The sequence below is a fragment of the Pseudophryne corroboree genome, chromosome 1 (genome assembly GCF_028390025.1).
Source record: "Pseudophryne corroboree isolate aPseCor3 chromosome 1, aPseCor3.hap2, whole genome shotgun sequence".
Classification (NCBI taxonomy): Eukaryota; Metazoa; Chordata; class Amphibia; order Anura; family Myobatrachidae; genus Pseudophryne; species Pseudophryne corroboree.
This window is the reverse complement of record NC_086444.1, coordinates 1059503657-1059524932: the sequence shown is the minus strand read 5'-3', so window position 1 is coordinate 1059524932 and position 21276 is coordinate 1059503657. Positions and strand designations below refer to the sequence as shown.

Genomic DNA, 21276 nt, shown 5'->3' with positions numbered 1-21276 from the left:
CAAAGGGCATCAGAACCTTGCACAACGTTGAAATCATTCTCCACTGCGCTTGAGACAGGTGCATTCCACCTCCTATATCGTGCTCAATTGTATAGGCTTGAATGGCCTTTTGCTGCTCCTCCAACCTCTGAAGCATATAGAGGGTTGAATTCCACCTCGTTACCACTTCTTGCTTCAGATGATGGCAGGGCAGGTTCAGTAGTTTTTGGTGGTGCTCCAGTCTTCTGTACGTGGTGCCTGTACGCCGAAAGTGTCCCGCAATTCTTCTGGCCACCGACAGCATCTCTTGCACGCCCCTGTCGTTTTTAAAAAAATTCTGCACCACCAAATTCAAGGTATGTGCAAAACATGGGACGTGCTGGAATTTGCCCATATTTAATGCACACACAATATTGCTGGCGTTGTCCGATGCCACAAATCCACAGGAGAGTCCAATTGGGGTAAGCCATTCCGCGATGATCTTCCTCAGTTGCCGTAAGAGGTTTTCAGCTGTGTGCGTATTCTGGAAACCGGTGATACAAAGCGTAGCCTGCCTAGGAAAGAGTTGGCGTTTGCGAGATGCTGCTACTGGTGCCGCCGCTGCTGTTCTTGCGGCGGGAGTCCATACATCTACCCAGTGGGCTGTCACAGTCATATAGTCCTGACCCTGCCCTGCTCCACTTGTCCACATGTCCGTGGTTAAGTGGACATTGGGTACAACTGCATTTTTTAGGACACTGGTGAGTCTTTTTCTGACGTCCGTGTACATTCTCGGTATCGCCTGCCTAGAGAAGTGGAACCTAGATGGTATTTGGTAACGGGGGCACAGTGCCTCAATAAATTGTCTAGTTCCCTGTGAACTAACGGCGGATACCGGACGCACGTCTAACACCAACATAGTTGTCAAGGCCTCAGTTATCCGCTTTGCAGCAGGATGACTGCTGTGATATTTCATCTTCCTCGCAAAGGACTGTTGAACAGTCAATTGCTTACTGGAAGTAGTACAAGTGGGCTTACGACTTCCCCTCTGGGATGACCATCGACTCCCAGCAGCAACAACAGCAGCGCCAGCAGCAGTAGGCGTTACACGCAAGGATGCATCGGAGGAATCCCAGGCAGGAGAGGACTCGTCAGAATTGCCAGTGACATGGCCTGCAGGACTATTGGCATTCCTGGGGAAGGAGGAAATTGACACTGAGGGAGTTGGTGGGGTGGTTTGCGTGAGCTTGGTTACAAGAGGAAGGGATTTACTGGTCAGTGGACTGCTTCCGCTGTCGCCCAAAGTTTTTGAACTTGTCACTGACTTATTATGAATGCGCTGCAGGTGACGTATAAGGGAGGATGTTCCGAGGTGGTTAACGTCCTTACCCCTACTTATTACAGCTTGACAAAGGCAACACACGGCTTGACACCTGTTGTCCGCATTTCTGTTGAAATACTTCCACACCGAAGAGCTGATTTTTTTGGTATTTTCACCAGGCATGTCAGTGGCCATATTCCTCCCACGGACAACAGGTGTCTCCCTGGGTGCCTGACTTAAACAAACCACCTCACCATCAGAATCCTCCTGGTCAATTTCCTCCCCAGCGCCAGCAACACCCATATCCTCCTCATCCTGGTGTACTTCAACACTGACATCTTCAATCTGACTATCAGGAACTTGACTGCGGGTGCTCCTTCCAGCACTTGCAGGGGGCGTGCAAATGGTGGAAGCCGCATGCTCTTCACGTCCAGTGTTGGGAAGGTCAGGCATCGCAACCGACACAATTGGACTCTCCTTGTGGATTTGGGATTTCGAAGAACGCACAGTTCTTTGCGGTGCTTTTGCCAGCTTGAGTCTTTTCAGTTTTCTAGCGAGAGGCTGAGTGCTTCCATCCTCATGTGAAGCTGAACCACTAGCCATGAACATAGGCCAGGGCCTCAGCCGTTCCTTGCCACTCCGTGTGGTAAATGGCATATTGGCAAGTTTACGCTTCTCCTCCGACAATTTTATTTTAGGTTTTGGAGTCCTTTTTTTACTGATATTTGGTGTTTTGGATTTGACATGCTCTGTACTATGACATTGGGCATCGGCCTTGGCAGACGACGTTGCTGGCATTTCATCGTCTCGGCCATGACTAGTGGCAGCAGCTTCAGCACGAGGTGGAAGTGGATCTTGATCTTTCCCTAATTTTGGAACCTCAACATTTTTGTTCTCCATATTTTAATAGGCACAACTAAAAGGCACCTCAGGTAAACAATGGAGATGGATGGATACTAGTATACAATTATGGATGGACTGCCGAGTGCCGACACAGAGGTAGCTACAGCCGTGGACTACCGTACTGTACTGTGTCTGCTGCTAATATAGACTGGTTGATAATGAGATGTAGTATGTATAAAGAAGAAAGAAAAAAAAAACCACGGGTAGGTGGTATACAATTATGGATGGACTGCCGAGTGCCGACACAGAGGTAGCTACAGCCGTGGACTACCGTACTGTACTGTGTCTGCTGCTAATATAGACTGGATGATAATGAGATGTAGTATGTATAAAGAAGAAAGAAAAAAAAAAACCACGGGTAGGACTAGGTGGTATACAATTATGGATGGACTGCCGAGTGCCGACACAGAGGTAGCTACAGCCGTGGACTACCGTACTGTACTGTGTCTGCTGCTAATATAGACTGGTTGATAATGAGATGTAGTATGTATAAAGAAGAAAGAAAAAAAAAACCACGGGTAGGTGGTATACAATTATGGATGGACTGCCGAGTGCCGACACAGAGGTAGCTACAGCCGTGGACTACCGTACTGTACTGTGTCTGCTGCTAATATAGACTGGATGATAATGAGATGTAGTATGTATAAAGAAGAAAGAAAAAAAAACCACGGGTAGGTGGTATACAATTATGGATGGACTGCCGAGTGCCGACACAGAGGTAGCTACAGCCGTGGACTACCGTACTGTACTGTGTCTGCTGCTAATATAGACTGGATGATAATGAGATGTAGTATGTATAAAGAAGAAAGAAAAAAAAACACGGGTAGGTGGTATACAATTATGGATGGACTGCCGAGTGCCGACACAGAGGTAGCTACAGCCGTGGACTACCGTACTGTACTGTGTCTGCTGCTAATATAGACTGGTTGATAATGAGATGTAGTATGTATAAAGAAGAAAGAAAAAAAAAAACACGGGTAGGTGGTATACAATTATGGATGGACTGCCAAGTGCCGACACAGAGGTAGCTACAGCCGTGGACTACCGTACTGTACTGTGTCTGCTGCTAATATAGACTGGATGATAATGAGATGTAGTATGTATAAAGAAGAAAGAAAAAAAAAACCACGGTTAGGTGGTATACAATTATGGATGGACTGCCGAGTGCCGACACAGAGGTAGCTACAGCCGTGGACTACCGTACTGTACTGTGTCTGCTGCTAATATAGACTGGATGATAATGAGATGTAGTATGTATAAAGAAGAAAGAAAAAAAAAACCACGGGTAGGTGGTATACAATTATGGATGGACTGCCGAGTGCCGACACAGAGGTAGCTACAGCCGTGAACTACCGTACTGTGTCTGCTGCTAATATAGACTGGTTGATAATGAGATGTAGTATGTATAAAGAAGAAAGAAAAAGAAAAACACGGGTAGGTGGTATACACTTATGGATGGACTGCCGAGTGCCGACACAGAGGTAGCTACAGCCGTGGACTACCGTACTGTACTGTGTCTGCTGCTAATATAGACTGGTTGATAATGAGATGTAGTATGTATAAAGAAGAAAGAAAAAAAAAACCACGGGTAGGTGGTATACAATTATGGATGGACTGCCGAGTGCCGACACAGAGATAGCTACAGCCGTGGACTACCGTACTGTACTGTGTCTGCTGCTAATATAGACTGGATGATAATGAGATGTAGTATGTATAAAGAAGAAAGAAAAAAAACCACGGGTAGGTGGTATACAATTATGGATGGACTGCCGAGTGCCGACACAGAGGTAGCTACAGCCGTGGACTACCGTACTGTACTGTGTCTGCTGCTAATATAGACTGGATGATAATGAGATGTAGTATGTATAAAGAAGAAAGAAAAGAAAAACCACGGGTAGGTGGTATACAATTATGGATGGACTGCCGAGTGCCGACACAGAGGTAGCTACAGCCGTGGACTACCGTACTGTACTGTGTCTGCTGCTAATATAGACTGGATGATAATGAGATGTAGTATGTATAAAGAAGAAAGAAAAAAAAACCACGGGTAGGTGGTATACAATTATGGATGGACTGCCGAGTGCCGACACAGAGGTAGCTACAGCCGTGAACTACCGTACTGTGTCTGCTGCTAGTATAGACTGGATGATAAATAATGATATAAAAAATATATATATATCACTACTGCAGCCGGACAGGTATATATTATATAATGACGGACCTGCTGGACACTGTCAGCAGAATGAGTTTTTTAATTTTTATAGAATAAAAAAACACCACACAAGTCACACGACGAGTGTACTTTTTCAGGCAGACATTCAATCACAATATACTATACTGGTGGTCAGTGTGGTCAGGTCACTGGTCACAGTGGTCAGTGGTCAGTCACACTGGCAGTGGCACTCTGGCAGCAAAAGTGTGCACTGTTTAATATGTACTCCTGGCTCCTGCTATAACCTATAACTGCTCCCCAGTCTCCCCCACAATTAAGCTGTGTGAGCACAGTCAGATATTATACATAGATGATGCAGCACACTGGGCTGAGCACAGATATGGTATGTGAGTGTGACTGAGTCACTGTGTATCGTTTTTTTCAGGCAGAGAACAAGAACAGAACGGATTATTAAATAATAATAAATTATAAAACTGCACTGGTGGTCAGGTCACTGGTCATCAGTCACTAGTATAACTCCTCCTAAGCTCCAGTAAGTAAATGAAGTGTCTCACTCTCACTCTCCTATCTATTTTAATTTCTAAACGGAGAGGACGCCAGCCACGTCCTCTCCCTATCAATCTCAATGCACGTGTGAAAATGGCCGCGACGCGCGGCTCCTTATATAGAATCCGAGTCTCGCGATAGAATCCGAGCCTCGCGAGAATCCAACAGCGTGATGATGACGTTCGGGCGCGCTCGGGTTAACCGAGCAAGGCGGGAAGATCCAAGTCGCTCGGACCCGTGTAAAAAAACATGAAGTTCGGGCGGGTTCGGATTCAGAGAAACCGAACCCGCTCATCTCTAATACAAAGCTGTTCAGAAGAGATCAATTACCAAAAGAGACTGGATAAAGTAGATTGCTATTACACTAAGTAAATATTTCCATCATCAAAAGTAAAATCAAAAGAGGATAATTAGGGTGGTGCAGCCGATGCCGCAGCACAGAGCACGGAGACCCTGTGGTCGAAAACCAGCCGCCCACTGCCGCAATCTCTTTTGCCAAGGGTCCGCTGCAATGTACATTACTAATATACATCTCAGCGGTGGGTGTCCATCTCCTCTGCGCCATCCTGGCTGGGCAGTGTCCTCTGTCAGTGAATGGGCTGGTTCCAGGTGATGAAGTCCGATTCCGGGGGCATGGAGCAGCAGGCAGCAGCATCTGGTTATGGTGGCAGATCCTGTTTTGGTACCTGTAAGGAAAGGGCTGAATGAGGAGATATCCACACCCCTCAAATGCAGCACTGTACGCTGTTAGGGCTCACAATCAGGGGAGCCATGTAGACAGCTTGAGGGATGCTGCTGGAAGTTCCACAGAGGTACTGCTGATAATGCTGCACTCCCCATTACAGAGAGTCCAATTAACAAACAACTATATGCATAAGTCCCTATATAAGCCCCTAAACATATTCTGCATTTCTCCGTAATAATTATTTAATTAAATAGTTGAATTGTAATGCACCCCCCCTTCTTCCTAGTCGGGTCTCTACTGTGTGGGTCTCTACTGTATAAATGCATGTATAAGGGGTAAGGATGTATCACATAATGTGGACAAGGGGTTCTACTGTGTGGCATAATGTAGGAAAGGGACAATACTGTGCAGTGTAATTTGAATTGGGATACTATTGTGTTGACAAAATAGTGCCAGAGTCTACTGTGCATGTGTAGGTCTCCGGGAAAATGGCAACTGCACCTTGTTCCAGGGACATCTTTACCGTACTTGTGTGAATCAACAGGGAAATGGCCACGGTGGCCATTTTAACTGAAATTCTACAGCTCTGCAGCCAGCGCCAGGCCAACAGAGCAGTAAATATAATTATATGGGTGTGCGGGGTATGGGTCCCCCTGTACCCAGGGGCCCATGTGCATCCTGTATAAGGAGAAATGAAAAGGCTTTTCCGCATTTTTCATGTAATTAGAGAGAAAACAAAAGTATGACTTTCTCCAGGTAAAATGCTGGAAAAAAGTGATATCTTTGTTTGCTATATAGAACCTACAGTGTGTAAAAGTGTGATATTATGTAACCTTGATTAATGGGGGTAATTTCAAGTTGATCGCAGCAAGAATTTGGTTAGCAGTTGGGCAAAACCATGGCCCTCATTCCGAGTTGTTCGCTCGGTAAATTTCATCGCATCGCAGCGATTTTCCGCTTAGTGCGCATGCGCAATGTCCGCACTGCGACTGCGCCAAGTAAATTTGCTATGAAGATAGGATTTTTACTCACGGCTTTTTCTTCGCTCCGGCGATCGTAGTGTGATTGACAGGAAATGGGTGTTACTGGGCGGAAACACGGCGTTTTATGGGCGTGTGGATAAAAACGCTACAGTTTCCGGAAAAAACGCGGGAGTGGCTGTAGAAACGGAGGAGTGTCTGGGCGAACGCTGGGTGTGTTTGTGACGTCAAACCAGGAACGACAAGCACTGAACTGATCGCAGATGCCGAGTAAGTCTGAAGCTACTCTGAAACTGCTACGAGGTGTGTAATCGCAATATTGCGAATACATCGTTCGCAATTTTAAGAAGCTAAGATTCACTCCCAGTAGGCGGCGGCTTAGCGTGTGCAATACTGCTAAAATCGCCTTGCGAGCGAACAACTCGGAATGAGGGCCCATGTGCACTGCAGGGGAGGCAGATATAACATGTGCAGAAAGAGTTAGATTTGGGTGGGTTATTTTATTTCTGTGCAGGGTAAATACTGGCTGCTTTATTTTTACACTGCAAATTAGATTGCAGATTGAACACACCACACCCAAATCTAACTCTCTCTGCACATGTTATATCTGTCTCCCCTGCAGTGCACATGGTTTTGCCCAACTGCTAACAAAATTCCTGCTGCGATCAACTTGGAATTACCCCCATTATGCGACCTTGAATAGGCAGCCTGGTGTGGATTGGGATGGAAAACCAGCTTCGGATCCCTCCTCATAGAGATTGATTCTGAGTCAAACAGAGGACTTCATTGCTTCTTTGCTGCAGTTGTGTCTGCGATTTTAGGGCCTAATTCAGACCTGATCGCTAGCAAGCAATTTTTGCACTGCTGCGATCAGATAGTCGCCAGCTACACGGGAAAGGTATTTTAGCTGTGCAAGTGTCCAAACGCACGTGTAGCAGAGCTGTACAAACAGATTCTGTGCAGTCTCTGCGCAGCCCAGGACTTACTCAGCCGCAGCGATCACATCAGCCTGTCCGGGACCGGAATTGATGTCAGGAACCCTCCCTGCAAACGCATGGACACGCCTGCGTTTTTCCCATCACTCCCTGAAAACGGTCAGTTGACACCCACAAATGCCTTTTTCCTGTCAATCTCCATGCGATCACCCGTGATCACCCGTAAGTGTTGGGGAGCAGGGGGCAGGATGGGAATAGTAGTGGTGGGAGGCAGGGAGTAGGAAGGGAGCAGTAGTGGTGGGGAGAAGAGAGCAGGATGGGAGTAGTAGTGGTGAGCTGGGGCAGGATGGGAGTAGAAGCGGGGGGCAGGATTGAAGTAGTGGTTGGCAGAAGCGGGCATTATGGGAGGGAAAGGGAACAGGAATAACAGTAAGATGTCAAGAATTTTGCTTCCTCTCCACAGCTCCCGGGTTCCGACCACCGTTGCTCCTTCCATGGATATCGCTGACAGCAGCCTCACTCAGGAAGGATAGCCTGAGTGAGTAAGATGGGAAAGCTCCTGTGTCTCACTCCTCCAGCTCCTAGACAGCAGCACAGACCCATCTGCTTTCTGTGTGGTTCAGTTCACCTCTCCAGCAGCCCCAGTGGACGACCCGACTCATCCCACAGACACAGGGGGGGTGGACAGGTGGCGGAGGCTTAGTAAGGGGAAATCGCACGGCACAGATGACAGAGATGCTGATGTAGAGCCGAGAGCTTCCAGTTTGCCTTCCACAGTGGAACGCAAATTCCGGAAGCATGGCAGTCGGCACTAGCAGTGTCGGCAGACCCGACAGAGGGACCTGTCCAACTGGAACTTACCTGCTTTTCTGGTGACCCAATCTGCCCTTGCTGGTGGTCATGATAAAGTCGCTTCTAACTGAGTTGATCCCAATGTGTTCATTTACAGTACTTTCACCAGCTCTAGTGTATGATCCTATAGCTCAGATTAATATGAGCAACTACCAGGCAAGACTGGTAAACATAGACCGACAAGAAAGGTCACTCCAATCGGTCAAAGTAGTAGGAAGCAAGGATCAGAAACAAGAAGAGGACAAAGGTTCACTAATAGAAAAAAGGGCAATAGACAAAAGAAGGTAAAGGTCAGCAGTAAAATCAAAACCAGCAATACTAATACTAAAATTATAGTGCGGCGTGAGTGATGTCTAGCCTGACTTGGGGAGGAATTCAGACCTGATCGTAGCAGCAAATTTGTTAGCAGTTGGCAAAACCATGGGGGGTCATTCCAAGTTTATCGCTCGCTAGCAGTTTTTAGCAGCCGTGCAAACGCTATGCCGCCGCCCACTGGGAGTGTGTTTTAGCTTAGCACAAGTGCGAACGAAGGGATCGCAGAGCGGCTACAAAAAAAAATTGTGCCGTTTCAGAGTAGCTTCAGACCTACTCAGCGCTTGCGATCACTTCAGACCATTCAGTTCCTGTTTTGACGTCACAAACACGCCCTGCGTTCGCCCAGCCACGCCTGCGTTTTTTCTGGCACGCCTGCGTTTTTCTGAACACTCCCTGAAAACGGTCAGTTGACACCCAGAAACGCCCTCTTCCTGTCAATCACTCTGCAGCTGCCTGTGCGACTGAAAACCATCACTAGACCCTGTGTAAAACTACATTGTTCGTTGTAATAGTACACCGCGCCTGCGCATTGCGCTGCATACGCATGCGCAGAAGTGCTGTTTTTTTTGCCTCATCGCCGCACCGCGAACGAATGCAGCTAGCGAACAACTCAGAATGACCACCCATGTGCACTGCAGGGGGGGGGGGGGGGTGCAGATATAACATTTGCAGAGAGAGTTAGATTTGGGTGGGTTATATGGTTTCTGTGCAGGGTAAAATACTGGCTGCTTTATTTTTACACTGCAATTTAGATTTCAGCTTGAACACACCCCACCCAAATCTATCTCTCTCTGTGCATGTTATATCTGTCCCCAGTGCCAGATTAAGGTCCACATGGGCCTGGAGCTGAAAATTACAAAGGGCCTAATTGTGTGCGGCAACAAGGGATATTGCTAGTGATATGGGGGCATGGGGTGCAGTGATCGCGCTGAGCGAAAAAAGTTGTGGGTCTCAGGGACTCCTCACTTTAAGAAATTGGGGTCCTACTCCACGGTTTCTGGGTCCCATCACAATTTATGCATTATAGGCAGTGCTGGGGGAAGGCAGCAGTTGGGGTAGAGCTGGGGGTTGAGGCAGGGAACACTTGAGGCAGGGAGGGGATTAAGGGCAGGCAGTGCTGGGGGTAGTGAGGAGGTAAGAGCAGGCAACAGTTTGAGAAGTGCTGTGAGTGGGTAGCAGTTGGGGTAGAGGGAGATAAGGGCATGCAGGAGAGGGTAAGGAAAGACAGCAGCTGGGGCAGTACTAGCGCAATGCTGGTGATAGGAAGGGTGTAAGTGTAGGTAGGTACTGGGGATAGTGGTAGATTGCAGCTGGGGCAGTATTGGGGGCAAGGAGTGGATTAGGGGCTGACAGTACAGAGGTAATGCTGGGGGTAGCGAGGGGGTAAATTTGGGGGGTTGAAAGTACACTGCTTTGTAATTATACCAGTAAATCACGGTGAAAGGTAGTTTTTTATTGCAGCAGTAACTGGCAATAGAAAACTAGAGGTACTGTAGAGGGTGATGCCTTGTGGAGACAGAGAGTGCCAGGAGAGAGGGTGATGGGGAGACAGTGATGCAGGGGAGATGCAGAGGGTGACAGGGAGAGGCAGAGAGTGCCAGGAGAGAGGGTGATGGGGAGATAGTGATGCAGGGGAGATGCAGAGGGTGACAGGGAGAGGCAGAGAGTGCCAGGAGAGAGGGTGATGGGGAGATAGTGATGCAGGGGAGATGCAGAGGGTGACAGGGAGAGGCAGAGAGTGACAGGAGATAGTGAGTGGCATTGGGTGACGCCAGGGTCTGGGTGATATAGAGGATAATGGGGAGAGGCCGTTGGTGATGAGAGTGAGGTGACAAGTAGATATAGGAGGAGACGGAGAGGCAGTGGGTGACAGGAAAGGGTGTTGGGGATAGAGAGGGTGACGGGGAGAGATAGTGGGAGACAGAGAGGCAGTGGGTGACAGTGTTACGTCTCCTCTATGCGTGCACAGATGAAGCTTGGGCGTACGCTCAAGCTGCTCCAATTGCGATGGATATGAAACAGACCTAAAAGGGGAGGGAATGGGGTAAGGGACCAGAGATAGGGGGACGAGACAGAGCGGTGGGGATGGAGCCATGATAGAGCAGGGGTAGGGGGGAAGGCAGGACAGAGCGAGTTGGGGCAGACGCTGGGTGATGGGCCCAATATGCTAATATGCAAAATGTTTCTAAATAATAATTAGAACACTGTCAGGATAATTATTGAACCACTGCCTGCTACAATGTCTCACCTGGTGAATGCACCCCCAGGGCCCTAGCACCCTCAGCTATTCCACTAACACCAGATGGTGCGAATGCAGCAGTAGAGGCTTCCTCCAATTCTCCCTGAGCCTGGCATTCATGCTGCCTGCCCCGAGTCCTCTCACTCTGTGTCCTGCAGAATCAGATAGAGCAGCAGCACTCCCATCCACACAAACAGTGATCCAGAGCACGCTACTGCACAGTGCACACAGCTCCTCAGCCACAGCCAGAAGGGGGCAAAGCCCCGGCTTCAGTGTCGTAAATTTATTCCCATTGCCCGGAGGCAAGTTAGAGTTTGGTACCCACCACGACCCCCCCTCCCACACAGCTATCTACCCTATTATAGCTATCCCTTCCTCACACACACACTCCCCCCCTTAGCTCCCCAGAAACACACACATAGCGCACCACCCTCACACAATCCCCCATCACAAAGCTTCTCCCCCTTCCTGCTGCTCCTTATCTACCCTCTGCCCGCGCCCTCCTGACTGGCCAGTGGACCTTCTTAGGTGACAAAATGGGATGGGGCTCACTCACCGATCCCCCTAATTTTCGTGACACCTAGCTCCGCTCCCTCTTAGATGGCTCCAGCACCATCCTGGCATCCTTTGCCCCTAATACAGACACACAGACCCTCCCCACCACACACACAGCTATCTACCCTATTATAGCTATCCCATCCTCACCCCACCCCGCCCCAAAACACACACACACACACACACACACACACACACAGTGCTCTCACCCTTTACAGTCAGCTCCCCTGAAACACACATACAGTGTACCACCCTCACACAATACCCCATAAGAAAGCTTTCCTGTCCTCACACAGACCCAACCCCCCCTTACTCAGCACCCCTCAAACAGCGCACCACCCTCACTTAGATCCCGCCCCCCTCTCGACCGGGTCTCAGGCGGCGATTAAATGTGGAGATGGGAGGCGCTGCTGGCAGTGATTGGATGTGAAGACGGGGGACGCTGCCGACGGTGATTAGCTGAGACAGGGAATACTGCTGATTGGTTGGGGAGTCAGAGCGCATCCTGCAGGACCCGCTCATATTTCAAAATTGAGTCCCTCACTGCCTATAGCATGTAAAATATATACACACACACGTACACCACCTCAACACACACACACACACACACACACACACACACACACATTACACTCTACACACACATACTGTACGTACACACCACATGCACATACAGTACACACACACCACATATACACAAACACACATAGTACACACCACATGCACATACAATACACACACACACACACACACATAGTACACACTACACACATACAGTACACAGACACACACACTACTGCTGCATATACACACACAGTACACCAACACACACCACCACATATACACACACATACAGTACACACACACACACACACACACACACACACCACCACCACATATACACACACATAGATACAGTACACACATACACTACTGCTGCTTATATACACACACACACCACCACATATATACACACAGTACACACTACACACATACCACTGCAGAATATACACTCAGTACAACACACACACACACACACACACATACACACACCACATACACACACACAAACAGTACACACTACACACACACACCACTGCTGCATACACTTCAGTACCAGGCTTCCTGCAGCAGCTACAGCTCCAGTCCTCGTGTAGTCTGGGGGCGGAGCTTGTGAAAGGCTCAGTCAGGACCCCGGAGAAGGAGCGACTGGAGGGGAGGGGCGGCCACCACACTGCCTGCACGGCTCTCTGTGATTCATCTCAGTCAGAGAGTGCCGGAGCTGGAGGAGGCGAGGTAGGGGAGAGAGGGCAGTCGCTTCCGCTGGCAGCATGTGACAGGAAAAAGTTTTCCTGTCAACGCTGTCAGTGAGTCTCCCGTGGGCCTATTTTCAATGGGGGGCCTGGAGCTGCAGCTCCATCCACCCCATTGTTAATCCGGCCCTGTCTGTCCCCCTGCAGTGCACATGTGGGGTAATTCAGAGTTGATTGCAGCAGCAAATTTGTTTGCAGTTGGGCAAAACCATGGGGGTCATTCTAACCTGATCGCTCGCTGAAGTTTATTGCAGTGCAGCGATCAGGTCAGAACTGCGCATGAGCCGGCTCCGCAGTGCGTCGGCGCATGGCTGACAGCGATCGCCTCTGCCTGATTGACAGGCAGAGGCGGTCGCTGGGCGGGAGGGGACGGTGTTTGTCCACCATTTTGTGGGTGCGGTCCGGCCAACGCAAGTGTGGCCAGACCATGCGGGGGGGCGGCCGCAGCGGCTGCGTGACGTCACACGCAGCCGCTGCAAGCCGGGCAGTGACGAGTAGCTCCCGGCCAGCATGCAAAAGCTGCGGTTGGCCGGGAGCTACTCCTGAAGTACAAAAGCGATGCTTTTGTACTTCAGCGATGGGGCAGGGACTGACATGCGGGGCGGGCTAGCCCTGTGCTGGGCGTTCCCCGCATGTCAGTATGGATGATCGTAGCTGTGCTAAAATTAGCACAGCTACGATCAACTCGGAATGACCACCTGTGTGCACTGCAGGTGTGCAGAGAGTTAGATTTGGGTGGGTTATTTTGTTTATGTGCAGGGTAAATACTGGCTGCTTTATTTTTACACTGTAATTTAGATTTCAGTTTGAACACACCACACCCAAATTTAACTCTTTCTGTACAAGTTAAATCTGCCCCCCCCCCCTGCAGTGCACATGGGCCCTCATTCCGAGTTGATCGGTCGCAAGGCGAATTTAGCAGAGTTACACACGCTAAGCCGCCGCCTACTGGGAGTGAATCTTAGCTTCTTAAAATTGCGACCGATGTATTCGCAATATTGCGATTACTAACTACTTAGCAGTTTCAGAGTAGCTCCAGACTTACTCTGCCTGTGCGATCAGTTCAGTGCTTGTCGTTCCTGGTTGACGTCACAAACACACCCAGCGTTCGCCCAGGCACTCCCACCGTTTCTCCGGCCACTCCTGCGTTTTTTCCGGAAACGGTAGCGTTTTCAGCCACACGCCCCTGAAACGCCGTGTTTCCGCCCAGTAACACCCATTTCCTGTCAATCACATTACGATCGCCGGAGCGAAGAAAAAGCCGTGAGTAAAAATACTTTCTTCATAGTAAAGTTACTTGGCGCAGTCGCAGTGCGAACTTTGCGCATGCGTACTAAGCGGATTTTCACTGCGATGCGATGAAAAAGAACGAGCGAACAACTCGGAATGAGGGCCATGGTTTTGCCCAACTGCTAACAAATTTGTTGCTGCAATCAACTCTGAATTACACCCTTGATTAAAGCTCTGAGCACCACTTGAGAAGCATGATTTGCCACAACCACAAGTGCACCACCATAGACATGTCCATGTCCTTTTTTACATAAAGCACCAATTAAAAAAAGTATTCATTTAATGTTATTCATTGCAATTTGCAGTGTATATTTTCGTTCCACGCCTATATCCATATATTTATTGCTGATATAGATATGGAGTTATTTTACATGTGTCAAAGCTGTTTTATAAGAACAATTTTGGGGATAATTCACTTACTTATCACAATTGTGTGCATTAGCAAGACAGTGACTTCAGTTTGTTGTAGACCTTAATATATTTCTCCAGTAAATGTTAATACTATGTTTATACCAAGTAGTTGATAACACTCTTTACTGGTGCTTCAGCAAAAGGAACTATCGCTTTGCTTATCCCTTCATATAACACTTTCTTCCTCTTTTCTTATCTTTTCAGCAACCCTGAGACATATACACAGTATACCGTATATATTCCTTAAAACCTTGACTGTTAGGATGCCTTGAGGACCGATATTGGGAACTACTGGTATACAGTGTCGGACTGGGGCATGAAGGGCCCACCGGGGAATGCAGTGATAGGGGCCCTTGCTTAGGGGTGTGGCCAGTTGCCACAGAGGTTTGACTAACCATTAGAGAGTGCATGGTCTAGGAACCTTGAAAAATATATACTGTAGTATATATAGTAAATACTGCTATTGCATGCATGACAATGTACCAGTTTAATAACAGCAATGCACTGTAGAGAATACACCATAGTCCTGTGCTGTATAAGATAACATATTATGTACAATGTATAATTCAAGTGCACAGTCTGGAACCTGATCCCTAGAGGAGGTGGGACTCCAGGCAGTGGGGCCCACTGGGGGTTTCCCCTGTACCCCTGTGGCCCAATCCAACACTGCTGGTATATTTATTATATAATGTATAAAATAAATTTATTTCTGTGAACCCTAGTTTACATTTACCTCTCCTGTGCAGGCATCAATGCATAGTTGCCTACCCTCCCTCATTCTGCAGGAGACTCCCTGAAATAGTAGCAATCTCCCTGACTCCCTGAATAGACCTGCAATCTCCCTGATTTCACCTTATACCCATTATGCAGCTGTTACATTCTTGGAGAAACAAAAGAAATCAGAGATATATACATTTAAATGAGCTCATCAGTGCCATTTCCCTGCATTGGTTATAAGGCACAATGAGCCCTATGGCTACATGCATTTTAAATAAGGTTTCTCGTGGCCACAGTATATGGAACCTCTTGTACAACATAATACACAAACAAATCCTGAAAAATATCAGTGTCTTTTCTTCAACAAGTAGATCTTATTAACTTTGGGGCTCATTTACACTTGGATGTAAGTAATTTTTATAACACGCCTCTTAGATGTAGCAGTACACGCCCGCGCTTATAGGTGTTACTTTCACAATCTCCCTGAAATGCTTTTTCAAAAGTAGGCAAGTACAGTATGCATCAATGTCACAGATGTAATACTATCTTTGTTGCACAGTCTGACTTTATTTTCTTTTGGTTTCTTATTTACTAATGAAAAATAGTGATGTTAGATAGCTATGTAATCCTTTAACCTTTCCTGATGACATGGCTTAGCTCTCTGTGTTGGAGTGTTTGGAGATAATATCCATGGAATTGGGATTTTGCGGGTGATGTAAACCCCATCCTCACACTTTTATAGATAAACATTACAGAGTGGCTTCATGCCAAGCTTGTTTTTCTATTGAAAGACAATCCTTAAAGTAACATCAGTAAATACAAATAACACCTTTTGAACCAAAAAGGAATAGTTGCCTTGTAATTTACAGACTAGACTAGATCACAACCTTTGAATTTAAAGGCATTATACTCTACTGCATGTTTTCTTTTTTCTTTTTTCCTTTTTTTAACTTATCTAAAACACCCCTCTTTTTCCCATCTTGGCTAATCCAACAATCTATAGGGTTCAGAACTGAGATATATTATTATTATTATTATTATTATTATTATTATTGTTGTTGTTGTTGTTGTTGTTGTTGTTGTTATTATTATTATTATTCACACACACATGTACACTAATGCTTGGTACACCACCTGTAAGATATATCTGCAGATGGTAGCTGTTCATACACACTGAACAACCACCACTGCCATCACTGGTCCTGCTCCTGGTCACATCATTCCCCACCACAGCTCCCAGCCCCGGCACATGCCAGCCCCACTCCACAGGTGACAGCTCTGACACCCCCATCCCCCCGCACCCCTCCACGGGTCACTGCTTGGGCACCCGCGCTCCCCCCCCTACAGGTCACAGCTCTAGCACTTGCCAGCCCCCTCCAGAGGTCAAAGCTCTGCCAGCCACCTGCCTATCCCACAGGTCACAGTTTCGGCACCTGCCCGCCACTCTCCACAGGTCACAGTTCCGGCACCCGCCATCCCCCCCCTACAGGTCACAGCTCTAGCACTTGCCAGCCCCCTCCAGAGGTCAAAGCTCTGCCAGCCACCTGCCTATCCCACAGGTCACAGTTTCGGCACCTGCCCGCCACTCTCCACAGGTCACAGCTCCGGCACCCGCCCTCCCACCTCTACAGGTCACAACTCCGGCACCCGCCTGCCTACCCCACAATTCACAGCTCCGGCACCCACCCACACCCCATCCCGCCTGCAGCCGCATCAGAAACTCGCCTATAATGGCATCCTATAACTGAGGGGTAGATTCATGAAGCAGTGAATCTACCCCTGGGCCTCCCAGAATCTGCAATGAAACTCCTGTGATCGGCAGGTCAGCTATACACACAGCACAATGAGCCGATATATCTGCAGATATATCGGCCATCAGCTGTGCTACAGAGCCGATGCAGCAGCAATATGTCTGTGAACAACATCGTTCACGTTATTTGTACACACCAGGCGAACATCAAACGATATATATATATTGTTCAGTGTGTACCCAGCATTAGGTTGATGTCACAACTTAGAAAGGTACACTTCCTAATTGGTTTTGAGGTGAACCTGAAACCCACAGATGGTTCGGTGATGTGCCTGTGCTAAAGTGGCTATGAAGCAGTCCCTACCTCAGACATAGCGAGTAGAGATGAGCGCCTGAAATTTTTCGGGTTTTGTGTTTTGGTTTTTGGTTCGGTTCCGCGGCCGTGTTTTGGGTTCAACCGCGTTTTGGCAAAACCTCACCGAATTTTTTTTGTCGGATTCGGGTGTGTTTTGGATTCGGGTGTTTTTTTCAAAAAACCCTAAAAAACAGCTTAAATCATAGAATTTGGGGGTCATTTTGATCCCATATTATTATTAACCTCAAAAACCATAATTTCCACTCATTTTCAGTCTATTCTGAATACCTCACACCTCACAATATTATTTTTAGTCCTAAAATTTGCACCGAGGTCGCTGGATGACTAAGCTAAGCGACCCTAGTGGCCGACACAAACACCTGGCCCATCTAGGAGTGGCACTGCAGTGTCACGCAGGATGTCCCTTCCAAAAAACCCTCCCCAAACAGCACATGACGCAAAGAAAAAAAGAGGCGCAATGAGGTAGCTGACTGTGTGAGTAAGATAAGCGACCCTAGTGGCCGACACAAACACCGGGCCCATTTAGGAGTGGCACTGCAGTGTCACGCAGGATGTCCCTTCCAAAAAACCCTCCCCAAACAGCACATGACGCAAAGAAAAAAAGAGGCGCAATGAGGTAGCTGACTGTGTGAGTAAGATAAGCGACCCTAGTGGCCGACACAAACACCGGGCCCATTTAGGAGTGGCACTGCAGTGTCACGCAGGATGTCCCTTCCAAAAAACCCTCCCCAAACAGCACATGACGCAAAGAAAAAAAGAGGCGCAATGAGGTAGCTGACTGTGTGAGTAAGATAAGCGACCCTAGTGGCCGACACAAACACCGGGCCCATCTAGGAGTGGCACTGCAGTGTCACGCAGGATGTCCCTTCCAAAAAACCCTCCCCAAACAGCACATGACGCAAAGAAAAAAAGAGGCGCAATGAGGTAGCTGACTGTGTGAGTAAGATAAGCGACCCTAGTGGCCGACACAAACACCGGGCCCATTTAGGAGTGGCACTGCAGTGTCACGCAGGATGTCCCTTCCAAAAAACCCTCCCCAATCTGCACATGACGCAAAGAAAAAAAGAGGCGCAATGAGGTAGCTGTGTGAGTAAGATTAGCGACCCTAGTGGCCGACACAAACACCGGGCCCATTTAGGAGTGGCACTGCAGTGTCACGCAGGATGTCCCTTCCAAAAAACCCTCCCCAATCAGCACATGACGCAAAGAAAAAAAGAGGCGCAATGAGGTAGCTGTGTGAGTAAGATTAGCGACCCTAGTGGCCGACACAAACACCGGGCCCATTTAGGAGTGGCACTGCAGTGTCACGCAGGATGTCCCTTCCAAAAAACCCTCCCCAATCAGCACATGACGCAAAGAAAAAAAGAGGCGCAATGAGGTAGCTGTGTGAGTAAGATTAGCGACCCTAGTGGCCGACACAAACACCGGGCCCATTTAGGAGTGGCACTGCAGTGTCACGCAGGATGTCCCTTCCAAAAAACCCTCCCCAATCAGCACATGACGCAAAGAAAAAAAGAGGCGCAATGAGGTAGCTGTGTGAGTAAGATTAGCGACCCTAGTGGCCGACACAAACACCGGGCCCATTTAGGAGTGGCACTGCAGTGTCACGCAGGATGTCCCTTCCAAAAAACCCTCCCCAAACAGCACATGACGCAAAGAAAAAGAAAAGAAAAAAGAGGTGCAAGATGGAATTGTCCTTGGGCCCTCCCACCCACCCTTATGTTGTATAAACAGGACATGCACACTTTAACCAACCCATCATTTCAGTGACAGGGTCTGCCACACGACTGTGACTGAAATGACGGGATGGTTTGGACCCCCACCAAAAAAGAAGCAATTAATCTCTCCTTGCACAAACTGGCTCTACAGAGGCAAGATGTCCACCTCATCATCATCCTCCGATATATCACCGTGTACATCCCCCTCCTCACAGATTATCAATTCGTCCCCACTGGAATCCACCATCTCAGCTCCCTGTGTACTTTGTGGAGGCAATTGCTGCTGGTCAATGTCTCCGCGGAGGAATTGATTATAATTCATTTTAATGAACATCATCTTCTCCACATTTTCTGGATGTAACCTCGTACGCCGATTGCTGACAAGGTGAGCGGCGGCACTAAACACTCTTTCGGAGTACACACTTGTGGGAGGGCAACTTAGGTAGAATAAAGCCAGTTTGTGCAAGGGCCTCCAAATTGCCTCTTTTTCCTGCCAGTATAAGTACGGACTGTGTGACGTGCCTACTTGGATGCGGTCACTCATATAATCCTCCACCATTCTTTCAATGGGGAGAGAATCATATGCAGTGCCAGTAGACGACATGTCCGTATCCGTAATCGTTGTCAGGTCCTTCAGTCCGGACCAGATGTCAGCATCAGCAGTCGCTCCAGACTGCCCTGCATCACCGCCAGCGGGTGGGCTCGGAATTCTGAGCCTTTTCCTCGCACCCCCAGTTGCGGGAGAATGTGAAGGAGGAGATGTTGACAGGTCGCGTTCCGCTTGACTTGACAATTTTCTCACCAGCAGGTCTTTCAACCCCAGCAGACTTGTGTCTGCCGGAAAGAGAGATCCAAGGTAGGCTTTAAATCTAGGATCGAGCACGGTGGCCAAAATGTAGTGCTCTGATTTCAACAGATTGACCACCCGTGAATCCTTGTTAAGCGAATTAAGGGCTCCATCCACAAGTCCCACATGCCTAGCGGAATCGCTCCGTGTTAGCTCCTCCTTCAATGTCTCCAGCTTCTTCTGCAAAAGCCTGATGAGGGGAATGACCTGACTCAGGCTGGCAGTGTCTGAACTGACTTCACGTGTGGCAAGTTCAAAGGGCATCAGAACCTTGCACAACGTTGAAATCATTCTCCACTGCGCTTGAGACAGGTGCATTCCACCTCCTATATCGTGCTCAATTGTATAGGCTTGAATGGCCTTTTGCTGCTCCTCCAACCTCTGAAGCATATAGAGGGTTGAATTCCACCTCGTTACCACTTCTTGCTTCAGATGATGGCAGGGCAGGTTCAGTAGTTTTTGGTGGTGCTCCAGTCTTCTGTACGTGGTGCCTGTACGCCGAAAGTGTCCCGCAATTCTTCTGGCCACCGACAGCATCTCTTGCACGCCCCTGTCGTTTTTTAAATAATTCTGCACCACCAAATTCAAGGTATGTGCAAAACATGGGACGTGCTGGAATTTGCCCATATTTAATGCACACACAATATTGCTGGCGTTGTCCGATGCCACAAATCCACAGGAGAGTCCAATTGGGGTAAGCCATTCCGCGATGATCTTCCTCAGTTGCCGTAAGAGGTTTTCAGCTGTGTGCGTATTCTGGAAACCGGTGATACAAAGCGTAGCCTGCCTAGGAAAGAGTTGGCGTTTGCGAGATGCTGCTACTGGTGCCGCCGCTGCTGTTCTTGCGGCGGGAGTCCATACATCTACCCAGTGGGCTGTCACAGTCATATAGTCCTGACCCTGCCCTGCTCCACTTGTCCACATGTCCGTGGTTAAGTGGACATTGGGTACAACTGCATTTTTTAGGACACTGGTGAGTCTTTTTCTGACGTCCGTGTACATTCTCGGTATCGCCTGCCTAGAGAAGTGGAACCTAGATGGTATTTGGTAACGGGGGCACACTGCCTCAATAAATTGTCTAGTTCCCTGTGAACTAACGGCGGATACCGGACGCACGTCTAACACCAACATAGTTGTCAAGGCCTCAGTTATCCGCTTTGCAACAGGATGACTGCTGTGATATTTCATCTTCCTCGCAAAGGACTGTTGGACAGTCAATTGCTTGGTGGAAGTAGTAAAAGTGGGCTTACGACTTCCCCTCTGGGATGACCATCGACTCCCAGCAGCAACAACAGCAGCGCCAGCAGCAGTAGGCGTTACACGCAAGGTTGCATCGGAGGAATCCCAGGCAGGAGAGGACTCGTCAGAATTGCCAGTGACATGGCATGCAGG

At 48.3% G+C, this 21276-nt stretch overlaps 1 long non-coding RNA gene across 2 annotated transcripts in view; it reads left to right on the top strand.

Moving 5' to 3' along the window:
• LOC134988851 (uncharacterized) overlaps positions 1-8424 on the top strand; it is a 38878-nt gene extending 30454 nt beyond the window's left edge. For both annotated transcript variants that reach the window (XR_010194296.1, XR_010194246.1), the window contains exon 2: positions 7965-8424. This is a non-coding gene — a long non-coding RNA (uncharacterized LOC134988851). The remainder of the gene's footprint in view (positions 1-7964) is intronic.
• The last annotated feature ends 12852 nt before the right edge of the window (positions 8425-21276 follow it).